This window comes from Haemaphysalis longicornis, unplaced genomic scaffold (genome assembly GCF_048455015.1).
Source record: "Haemaphysalis longicornis isolate Haplotype H1 unplaced genomic scaffold, Haemaphysalis longicornis Haplotype H1 scaffold_4, whole genome shotgun sequence".
In the NCBI taxonomy this organism is placed as follows: Eukaryota; Metazoa; Arthropoda; class Arachnida; order Ixodida; family Ixodidae; genus Haemaphysalis; species Haemaphysalis longicornis.
Window position 1 is genome coordinate 226193486 of NW_027526361.1, and position 12585 is coordinate 226206070.

The following is a 12585-nucleotide window of genomic DNA, read 5'->3' on the forward strand; positions in this document are numbered from 1 at the left end:
GACGAGCGAAAATGATTTTACACGACCGCCCCCGTCGGCCTGCGCAAAAAAGGAAGATAGAACCCCTGCATACACGCCCTCGAAGAAAGCTGTACAGCCGATTCAGTTTGTTGTGTACGAAGAGCAACCGAGGCTGCAGCCACAAACGATTGCGCTTGCCGTGGTATGAGCCAAAGCATATCTTCACATAGTTATGTTATCGTCCGTCTGACTGTTACTTACTGAAGGGAAAATTCAGAACACAAACGTTGACGTCTAGCGTCTATGCCAGACATAGACGCTGCTGTTTAGGCCCTAAAAACCACCTTCAGGGCGTCTGTCGGTTCTGTCTGATGGCGCGCTCGCGCCGCTGATTACGAACGAGGCGTCTGTTGGCGTTGACTTATCGTGTTGGCGAGCCGGTAAACGCCATCACGGTTAAACTCCCTGTTGGAAGACTACGCTGTTGGGACGATAGAGTGCCGACAGAGCTTCTTATTGGCCCCACAAACGCCATCAAGGTTAAACTCCCTGTTGGAAGACTAGGCTATTGGAACGATAGAGTGCCGACAGAACTTCGTATTGGCCCCACAGGCGTGCTGTGAGCCCAACAAGAAAGTCTTGTTGGAATTTTTGCCCGGGGCATAATAATACGGGAACAAATTCTTAGGTAAATTCGATTTCGTTGAGGACACCGATGCCTCGCGTAAAAGTTTTATTTATAGGACTACAAGAGGCATTTTGTAGCCTTTCCTTCCCGTGCACCCAGATATCGAAACGAACCTTGTGATACACTCGAAGCACTAGATTAGTGCAGAGTGGAATTTAAACATTCAGCACGTTTTGTTCAATTTACGAACAGCAATTTTAGAGCCTTTCCCCTGGTCTATGTGGAGAGTTCATATTTATTCTCTCAACGGGCGGTGAAATAGTGCAATGTGCGGTTTAAACATTCAGCCGGTTTTTGTGCAATTTTGCATGCTTGCATTCACACACCGTTCTTTTAGGCACCCTAACGATAAGGTGCCGTGGTAACACCCCAATCGAGAAGAAATACTTTTTAGCACCCCTTTAACGGTCGTAGCACCCTATGAAACTGTTGATTACACCCCTGAATTTTGGCACCCTCGAGGTGGGGTGCCCGAGCAATATTTGGGTGCTTGAAAGGTGCAAAAAGGGTGCAAAATGTTCAGTACACCCTCCTTGCACCTTAAAGGGTGTAAAAATGTTAAGATTTACACCCCTTAATATGTGGCACCCTCATGATTGGGTGCCGGAGCAATGTTTTAGTCCTTAAAAGGTGCAAAAAGGGTGCAAAATGTTGAGTGCACCCTTTTAGCACCTTTAAAGGTGTTAAAAAGTTTAGTGTGAACGACGATGCAGCAGACGATACAGCTGCAAACAAGCCTCATGACTGCTACGTACGGAGCAAGGAGGGTTTACTTCTCCGCTACATCCCTGCTTGCGACAACGACGGCGGGGAATCACCCTTTCGAGTTTTCGTGCCTGCAAACCTGCGCAGAGCGTTCCTTGAATACTACCACAACTCTGCCCTGGCAGGACATAGCGATGGCCAGAAAACCTACGAAAAACTGGCCCGCTTTGCAACCTGGCCTCGGATGCGACGAGACGTCATGAAGTATGCGCAAACGTGCTCAATCTGCCAGTCAGAAAAGCCAAGAGGAGGAAAACCTCCGGGATTCATGCAGTCGGTGGAGAGCCATTACCCGTGGCAGATTGCTGCGTGTGATGTGATGGGCCCTTATTCTAGATGAGGAAAGGGCAATCGCTACCTACTCGTTATCACGGACCACTTTTCTAAGTGGGTTGAAATGTACGCACTACGTAGGCTGGATTCAAAGATCATCTGGGAGAAACTGCTGGAAACGTTTGCCCGATTCGGATTCCCAGCGCAGCTTATAACGGATAATGCCACCTACTTCAAGAGCAAAACATTCACTGACACTTGCAGTGCTTTAGGCGTGAAACACAAGAAGACCACCCCGTACCACCCCCAAGCCAACATCACGGAGCGCGTGAACAGAAACCTGAAGACCATGCTGGTGGCGTTTATACGGAAAAGCACAAAGACTGGGACAGCCGTCTCGCAGAGATGGCTTTTGCTACACACACGACCATCAACAGGTCCACAAATTTCACGCCAGCGGCTTTGCTTTTTGGGCGGGACATACCATTCCCCATCGTTGCGCTGCTGAGCACGAGGTCGCGGGTTCGATTCCCGGCTGGGAGGGGCCGGTATCACGCGCCAAGGCACCACCACGACATTCCACGCACGAGCAGGCCACCGCCGAGATACCACAGACCAACACACGGCGCCCGGGCAACCAGGGATGTGGCGACCTGGTGCCACATCGGCGGCGGTGCAGAGGCTGCATACACCTCCAGTTCCAGTTGGGACACGCAGCCTCGACCCGCCAGAGGCGCCCTACCCGCTCCTGCACCCTTCACGGGAAGAAGCCTGTATGACCTGCGCCGCATAGATCCCCTCAGACCGCTACCAGAGGAAGCCTTCGTGCAATGGTGCGCTGTCTGCGCACAATGCGTGGTGTCGGAATCCGCGCACGAGTCCTCCGAAACGCACCGGGAACGGCTTCGCCTACAGGCAACTCTACAACAAGCGTTGGCCCCGGACCACCGCAGGAAGCCACCCGCCGCCTCCGGCAGGAACTCGCCGCGGCACTACAGGGCCCCGGTGACGCGAGAATGGGGCAACAGATCCCGCTACAGCCTCGGGAAAGCGCCTTGCAAGGGGAAGACTTAATCGATATGGAGGACGAAGTGTAGACCACCTAAAGAATTGCCAATTGCATGTGTCCCTTCTCATTTTTCTTCTTTGTTTTCCTTCGTTATCCTCGAATGTAATTTTTTTTCTCTTCCGTTCTCGGGAATAAAATCCATACCCAAAAGCCACACAGCGTGTGGTCTTCGAGGGGGGGGGGGGGGGAGTGTGGGCCACCTCGGCGCAGGGAGTGGCGCGCATGCGCGCAGGACGCCCGCAGGGCACAGATCATTACACACGACGAAGCCCTGATAGTTCACAGCCGGCAGGAGATACCAATCTTCTACGCAGAATGCGTGCGCAGCATAGGCAGATAGTGGCGCCCATAAGAGGGGGCCAGACAAGCCGAGGGCGCGGTCAGTCGCGCGTAGTCGAGCGGTGGTGTTTGGCCCGTGGAAGTGAGTGACGAGAGGCCCGTACCTACTCGGACGGAAGGACAACAGCACAACGCAAGGTAGCCGAGGAAAACGAGTAAGTGTCCGCTTCGCTTGACCACGGCTGGTTGAATCGTCGAAGCTCCCCGACAAGCGAGTTCAGGATAGAACGTTCTTTGCTGGTGATCACTGTTCCACTGCTCCCCCCAGCCACCTGTTATCACGAGATGGTGTCTGTCGGCTTGTTATCCTAGGGTTGCGTTCTGTTATGTTCACTGGCCTGGAGAAGGGCCGGCTAATTTTGTGTTTTTATTCTCGGGGCGTAGAATAAAACTTGTTCATTTATTACTGCCATGTCTTGGTGTTTCCTCATCACGCGAAGCGCGGCTCGCGTACCCACTTTACAAGAAGGCTAGTTCCTTCAATATATATATAGGCTAGCACTAAACCGTTGTTGTGAGTGTGTTAACTGCACGTTGGAATTCAAATGATAAGATCAATGGAGGCCCCTCTACAATCGCGCAATTATGTTCCTTGCCGGTGATTTAGGTCGTTGGGCACCAATCGTCCAACAAGATCCTGTGCTGTCATAGTGAAATCGCCGACGGAAAGTGGGCGGGGCTTCGCCATTGCTTCAAATATTTAATTTAATATATCGATAATTCCTTTGAAGTTTGCTGTAAAACTGCTATCATTGTTATCGGGACAAGGCAGTCTGTTTAATGAACCAAACATGTATATTATCTTCATAGCCTTTAAGGGCGCTTGCAAACTACCGCGCTTTTTTTTTCTTTCGGGGGGGGGGGGCGTGGGAGGGGGCGGAGAATAACCTTAGCCCCCCCCCCCCCCCCGAACAAAAATCCTGGCTACGCGCCTGGTGCTTTTGTAACATCCACTGTTTATAACCCCATTATTACGGCTGTAAAAATTATGCCCTAAATTTAAGCGAAAATATCTTCCTCGGCAAGCTTATCAGCTCGGCTTAAGTTGCATTTGCTTTAGCCGGCTTCCACCAATCGCAGAGCTGGCTGGTATGACATCATATGTTCTGTTACGCGAAATGAGCTAGTGGGTCGCATGGCCATTCCCTTTTTTCCTAATTATATAGCTTATTTAAGCTAAGTGTGTGTGTTAAAAGTGGTGTCAGTATGGTTCTAACGAGGCAATCTTTCGAATGAACCAAACTTGTGTTTTGTCTTCATGTCCCCTTTAAAGTGCCCGGCCACGCGAACTGGCATGAGGAAATGAATGGCACGTCTGAAGAGAAAGCGAAAGAAGGAACCAGGCTTCTGGATTTTCGGCACTTGTTTAGATTCCCTGAACTAGCCGACCGCATGAAATCCCTCAAATGTCACCACAAACGCAGGGAAGGAACAACCACGCCAAAAAAGAAGTAATTAGGGACAGGTCGAGTCGCGAACAGGTCGAGGGACAGGTCGAGCAAGGCCGAGTCGCGAACAGCCTGCGGAAGACAGAGAAAACAATGATAAAGAAAAGACGAAGGAAAATATTGCCTATCATTCTTCAGAAGTCTGCAAGGAGTTTCAAGGTGATACGAGTAATGCGAGCTTCTGTGGTGGACAAAATGACTGTCAACTGGCAAACGAAGTTTCCACCGAGAAGCGGCAACGAGAAAATCTCTTTTGCGGACTCGTTTCCACAGTTCAGCGGCTTCCCAGCAAGGGAACAGGTCTGCGCTTCGGCACGCTAACAAGCGTCGTTTTCATCGGTGGAAGCAGAAGCGGCGAGGTCCCCTACTCTGCCTGCTTCAGCTGACATGAATTCTTGATGCCTGTCAACTGGACTGCGTTTGTAGCCATCTTCGGTCGGGGAGGATGTTGAAAGAGATTACGCCTCGACTCCCTCGTGCACAGCATCCCTATCATTACCATGTTCCATTAAAGCACTCTTCAGAACAAGTCTTGGCGGCTCGTCCTTTCTGCTCACACCAGACCTAATCTCAATAGTTTAGTGTGCCTAAATTATTAGTGCTTTGCGGTTCAACAAGCATGCTCCTGCCAGACACCGTGCATTTACAATCAAACCCTGCAAAAGATAGTAATACCAGTGGGTGCATCGTGAGGGCCATTCACTGCACCAATTAACTGTGCAATAATAAATTTGGGGGTCTCCGCATGAAGCCACCCGCCCTCTTGATCTATCGCTCCTCTAAGCTCGAATATACTACTGAGCTCAGTGGCTAAGCCGTTGTGCTGCTGAGCTTGAGGACACCGGTTCGGTCACAGTGCAGCCACTGGGACCGGTTTGTTTCAAGTGGCTGCTTTTTTGATGGAGGAGAAAAGTGAGAATGCCTATGTGCCAAAATTTTAACAAACAATAATGATGCCCACGTGGACAAAATTAATCCGGAGCCCTTTACTGCAGCGCAGGTACAGCTTAAGCATATTAAATGCCATAAACATCATCGCGCAGCTATGTTTTTCAATCCCAGCCATTCTCACTCGTGTGAAACGGAGGAGACATATTGTCAGGCCCTTCGCCCCATTTCATTAGTGGTCTTCCATACCATACCAGTGTCAAAAAAACCCGTGGAAAGGAGAATTGCAAAAGAAACGCGCAAAACAGCTCCAGTCACCTACCCGAGTTAACCCCGTACCCCTAGAAGACGGGAGTGCTAGGGTGTTTTTTGATATACAAACCCCTGAGGATTTTTCAGCTAGATTTGTCTCCTGCCTGCCTGCCTCCTGCCTTCTGCAAACCCTAATCTATGCCCCGCTCTTTAAACCTCGCGATCTCGCGGTCTATGCTGTCCATAGTGCCAGAGACTGTCGAGTGCCGTGCACATATCCTCCAGGACAACGTGGTTACTCCGCCACGACAATCGGACATGTGTCACGCCCACTTTTAAATGTGATTTTCACTCCCGGGAGGACATTTTGATTCCCACACATATCCAACTGCAAACACTCTCTCGCATAAACAAGGTCACGTGACCCACCACGGTGGCTCAGTGTCTAAGGCACAGGTTCGGTTCCCAAAAACGCGGGAACATGGACACGGGTTCACACGTCCGCATTCTATTCCTGGGTTCGCGGGTTCGAAGATGCGAGTTCGATTTCTGGCCGTGGTGGCCACTTTTCTGATGGAGGCGAAAACCAAAACCGCCCAATTGTATGATTTTGACGCACGTTCAAGATTCCCAGGTGCTCAAAATTAATCTGTAGCCCTCCACTACGGTGCACCCCATCGCCTGCGTTGCGTCAGGGCATTCCTACAATCAATCAGACAAGGCCACGTAGGTCACGCCACACAGTTGTGGATGCTTGCTGCACACGTGCACACAAATATTCTCTCCCCCAACCAGAGCTACGCGACTCTGCTAAGACTTTTCAAGGCGTACAGGGCGGGGTAGTTTTGCAGTCGGTGGAGCAAGACACTTTCTCCTGCCTACATTATTAACCTCACACCTCCACCGTACATCGTTTTGGAAGTGACAGTGATCGATTCATCCTTGATTTCACGCACAAAACACTTTTCCTTCTTCTCCCTCATTTTCTGGCAGCTTTGCCCCCCTTTTGCTCCGAGGACTCACCCATTCCTAAGTCGGCCTTAGCAGGGGACGTCAGATTCATATGTTGCACCTTTTTCTGAACTTCGAAGGCATTGACCCTCATCAATTGAGTTCTATGTGGCAATGTGTTCTCTGGACAATCAGGTGGGCCTTCCTTCTCAAGTGCAGTTACTTCAAGCTTGGAGGATCTTGCTTCACGTCTCCTTTTTATCTTTGATCCTGACGATGCATGCACTATACGACGCGCTACCGGAGCCAACTCCATCACAAATAGCTCCCTAGCCTGCATCTCTTCGGTTGCTCACCCAGTACCTATTTCTCACACAGTCCAAAATCGACTTGGAGAAGCACACAGTGGGTTCGTATGCTTGGAGGACACCCTTTGCTATTGGGGACATTACAAACATGTCTGCTAGCGCTCCCCTCCCCCCTAATCATTACCAGAAATGTGAAAATGTGAAATTTAAGGGAGCGTGGTTAGTTTTCCAACAACTGTCACAGATATTTTCGAACTTACCGCTTTACATACACGTCTAATATTTGGCTCAAGTATTCCTGGCAGTGCAATCTAAGCGTAGTGCGGGTTTACTTGCCCTGCCAAAAGAGTGTTGCAGGGCCCCTTAAGCACAAATCCCTGGGTGATGGCAGCCATGTTCCTGTTGAACAAAATTGTAGTGATGCATGGGCTGGTCAATTTTCTGATTGAAGCAGTTTTAAGCTCTCTTCATGGTCCTTTTGACTAATCTAACACCTGTATTGAAGAAACAAACGGCATGTCGAATCCCCCTATGGGGTACGAGCCATCGATATCAGCACCATCATATAAATATCCGTGCCTATAAAGATGTCACCCCTCAACGGCCAGTCATTACCCCGAACCCTCCTGTCTGTCTCGTCTTGCCATAACAGGGCAAATCTAATGCGTTTATTAATCATTACGCGCAGAAAATTAGGTCCTTTTTTTCTTGTTTTGCAAGCATAGCTCGTGCTTCAGATGCTGTGCTCATTGCGGTACCTGCTGCCGCACGAAGCACTCTTCGTGCAAAGTTCAAAGTTCAAAGTTTCAGGGTTTAACACCGCCAAAGCTATACGGACTATGAGGTATGGCGTTGTGGAGGGGCTCCAGATTAATTCCGGACACCTGGAGATCTTTAACGCGCGCCGAAATTTCAACACGCGGCCATTTTTGATGTGCACCCCCGCCTGAAAAGCTACCAGCCTTCGCGGCTGGAATCGAACCAGTGTCCTTGGGTTCACCGGCACAACGCTTTAGCCACTGAGCCACCAGGGTGGGTTTCGTACAAGTTCCTAAACTTTTTTTGAAGAGGCTGATCTCGGGAACAGCGAAAATGAAGTGTTAGACGAGCGTACAGCCGGTAAAAGGCTTGTCTATAACACAGCTTTCGTACTCTCAGCCCCATCCTGCCCCGCCTGAGCGGGATTTGAATAAAACTACTGCGGAATTCTGAAGTCTTAGCCCTTCGCTTTTGTCTCCGACATGTTTGGAATGAGTATGTTTCGGCAGTTTTCGGATGTAGCTGGTTGAAGTCGAAATCGCTGTTATAGACAAGCGTTTTACCGACTGTACGTGCTTGGTGTAACCTTGTAATAAAGTCCACAGGCATTTAGGTTGCCACTTCCTTTGTCCCTCGGCACTTCTCTTAATTAATTCAAGGCTCTGCGGACATCAAAGGGAGTGGAAGCGCAGCTGTCTGATGAATTGGCTTTTTGCAGAGATTTGGCAGTAAACCACGGCTAGTAGACCTTGGCAAACTAGCGAACCTTAGTTAGACTAAAGGAGCAATCGCGAAGCTACAGCTATGGCTCTTTAACATCTTATTAATTTCTAGAAGTGTGCAAGTATTTTAAATTTCGAATGCAAATCGAATATTTTCTTTATTCGGAATAGGCCCCGTGCGCTGGTATGGTGGCGCCACTCAATTTCAACCAGTGGCGCCCCCTGTCTGTCCGCGCCGCATCTTTTGCTCGTACCGCTCTTCGCCGGTCAGCGTATCTCGTGCACAGGGCCAGCGTGACTGCACTGAGCGGGCCGTGCCTGAACTATTATGTGGTTTCCAATAAATAGGAAGCCCAGAAATACCAAAAAATAAAGGCTATTTCACCTGCGGAAAAAAAAAAACTAGATGCCAGCAACCACGTCTTCGGCATAAACGCAGAAATTCAGACCGAAACAGAACCGTCTGTGTAGCCCTGTAACGTGGTGTGATTGAAATGAATAGTTTAAAATACAAGTGCGGCGGATGTAAGCAGAAAATTTGAAATATAAATTTTAATCCGTCAGCATTTTTGCTAATACCCCAGAGCACAATCTGTGTAATGCCTGGCATTTGCACAATAACGCACAATGGGAGATCGAAGTTAACGCGTCGTAATAGAGTAACTGTAGACCATTTGTCTAGTGAAATTAAGAGGACGTAAAGGAAAATCAATATAAAAATAACCTTGCTATATCGAAAAGTCTACCTTATTAACAACGATCACATGATTAATGAAACAAAATTTTAAAAACCTGGAAATACAACCCGAACAAGACAAAAAATTATTAAAACGCACCAAACGCCTTGCATTTGCACAAAAGGGCATAATTAGCGAAGTCAACACATTTTTCGTATAATAGCGCAAATGTATGTTATTTATGTAAGAAAAACTAAAAATATCAATAGAACTGGAAATAAACTAACGAAACAAAAAGAAAACCATTTCGCCGCACTTGCCTATTTATTCATTCCAAAATAACAGAAACCGGAAAAACCGCGCAAAAACACCGAAGAAATCAGAAAAGCACCAATCTGGGTGCAATAAAAAGCCACAAAAGTGGCGTAGGAATCCATGCACAGCAGACATACGGCCCTCTGAACTTCTCAAATTTTGTCGGTATTTCACGTACATAATCCCTTGTTTCGTTTCTGTAGTTGTCGGCACGCCCAAAGCGCGTTTTCTTTTCTTTTCTTTTCTTTTCTTTTCTTTTCTTTCTCCGAGGAAGCTGCTGGAAGGCTGTCTCCCGCGGCTGTGGCTAACACACGCGATCGAGGCTGTTTATATCAGTAGCCACGAGAGTCGAGCTGAAATTGTCTACGGAGTTGCCGCGTGCATTGGATAAGCCATCTGTGCGTCCAAGGAAGGACGCATAGCAACAGATAAAACGCTTATTTAAATGTTAGCACAACGAGCGCTATTGAAACTGTCGAACATCTAACTTAGTGTACACGTCACCCGAAAAAGTTCCCGCACAAATTCGCGATGTGAAACGCGGTTATACTGACGTTCCTGCGTGCGAGGCCAGCCACCAAAATGTAGAGCCAACATATGCTCCGACCACAAGCTCCCACCGATGCTGTTGACGAAGAAGGCTGGAACCAAGCGTTGGAAGTGATCAAATGGCTTCTTGAAGCGCATCCTGTGCTCTCCCTAATAACATTCGCGTAAAAGCCAACGTAATTTATTCTTCGGCGATGTTTCAGCCTTGTTTTTGTAGCTGTTGAGCCATCCGCAAACATCAAAGTAGGCAGAATTGCTTATTTTTCGCCCGTAAAGGCGCCTCTCTGTTATACCTCGACCGCTAAAGCGCTAAGTTGGCCGAGTTGGTTACTGCATACCAAGGAATTCATCGTGCTAGCGAAAATTAAGACAGGGCTACAGCTTTCGTCTTCTCTGTTAGTGTTCATCGCTCTGTTTCGTCTTTCGTGTTTCGTCTTCTCTTTAGCTGTATCCCTGTCTTAATGTTCGCTAGTACGATGAATTCCTTATTATACCTCGGCCGCTGCCGGCGGCTGATCTCGCCGGCCCCGAACGAGCAAAATATGCCGCCGTGGCTGCCAGGAGGCGCTGCCTGTGCCGCTCAAGTAGCAGCGCCACTGGCCTCACTCCCGAGTGAGATAAGGCCGAACTCCCTTCACAGCTGGGCTGCACCACCCCCGTGTACAACTGCAGTGGTCGCCAACGAACTTTGGCGGTCGCTCAACGGCTCAACCAGTTTATCCATGACGCAGAAGCTCCTGCCACCGGTTCCCGGCTCAGACACACTGCCAGAACTACAGCCCGTCACGACTGAAGCCAGTGATAAAGCGACAAAACGTTTACCCTTTTTTTCCCCTTAGTTTTGTTTCACAGCAGCCTTGGATTGGCATCAAAATGTGAAATAAACGGGTTCAACAACAACACTAGCACTCCATAAATGCACATTCGAAAATTTTGGAATATTCGGCAGCGACTGAACATACTGGAAAAGCTGAAAATGTCCGTGCAAGTAACGAACTATATGCGTGCCCCGAATTCCGGTAAAGGCCCAACTACATGGCACCGTAATTACCGACGTAGTCACGAATCGGCGTAAGCATGCGTGGAAGCACACGGTTCTATTCACTACGCCGGCGAGGGCAAGCAATACCACCTATACTCGGGAACAAGTTAAGAACGGCACCAGCTCATGTACGGTATCACTCCTCCTAAGCGGCGGACCCGGGTGTCAACGGGCGCGCGCGTTTTGAAAGGAGACTGCCACGAATGCGTGATAGCGTCTGCCTTTTCTCACGTAGTTTGTTTGCCGTCGCTGCAGTAGTTTATAAGCATATTAGGTACAACAAGATACAAAAACGGCTCGTGCCATATTCAAAATATTCCCAGTAACGCGCTACTTGTGCTGCGCGGAGTGACATCCGGCTGCGGTGATGAGGCGCAGCAGCAACTTCGGTGCCGTTCTTAAGTTGTAACCGAGTATAGTAAAAAGACCCCACGGCAGCGGCCGTGACAGCGCCGTCTGCTGTAAGGCTTAGGCCTAACGCCGCTCCGCTCAACCCACTTCAATGGAAGCTGGCCTCGTATTACTGACCATTAAAGCATCCAAACGAGGACCAATAAAACCAGGACCCTTTTTTTTTCTGCATGCCAACCCATTTTCAACGTGGTTGGAAACGCGTGGGGAGTAAATGCACCGCGCTCCGCACCTCCACATGCGCATTCACCAAGCTATGTCAATGGGAGAGTACGTGGGAAAATGTGCATAATTCCTCAATTCTCAGGCACCCTTTCTTTTCTTGAGAAAAATGCACCCCGAGCGCGTTGCAATGACGTACCGACCGAAAAAGTTATATCATTACGCTTGCTTATCATCACGCGAGGCAACCACGGTACGTTTTCACCAACAAACTGCCCAAATTTGCTCAGCTCGCGGCCGCGCCAATGTAATAAACAAAATGGAATCGAGGTCTATTTTTTACGCAGAATGAAGGCACTGCACTACTGCCAAGGCGCATGCACGCACGCAGGCAGGCACCTATAAACAAGATGCACTTTCGGTGGGTGCAGGTGTGTTACCTGCAAGGCGTGGAGGTCACGTGTAGCCTTTGTGGGGCGGAAGCTCCCGGGGCCTTGCAAATGCTTTTGCGAGCAAAAAATATAAAGTCTTGCTGATAGCGAGAACCCCGAGGTTTGCCCCGAGGAAGGAGATAAGGGCAGATAATTAGTATCTAGGTGTACGGTTCAGTGCCCGTGCCCCGTTGTTTGATTAAAAAATTGCCGCTCCCTGACACTTCTTGCCAAACATTTTTTAGACGCCAACAGCTCAGCGTCTCCTGTCGTCGTCGTCGTTGCCGTAGTCACGGTGCTAAAACTCGCGCCAGAACACTTTGTGCCTTAAGCAAACTGTATACTTTTTCCCCCAACGGCTTCATCTTCATAGGCAAAAACGCCAAGGCGCCAAGAATACACTTATACACTGCATGCTTCGCTCCTCCTCAGGTATCATGTTAAAAGCAGGTGGCCTGGGATTTTTTTGTTTTTTTCTTGGAGTTCGGACCACTTGACTTTGTAACGCCGCGGCCCCAAGGCGTGGTTTGCCATGATACATTATGTTGCAATTTGAAGGTGGCGACAGCCATCCT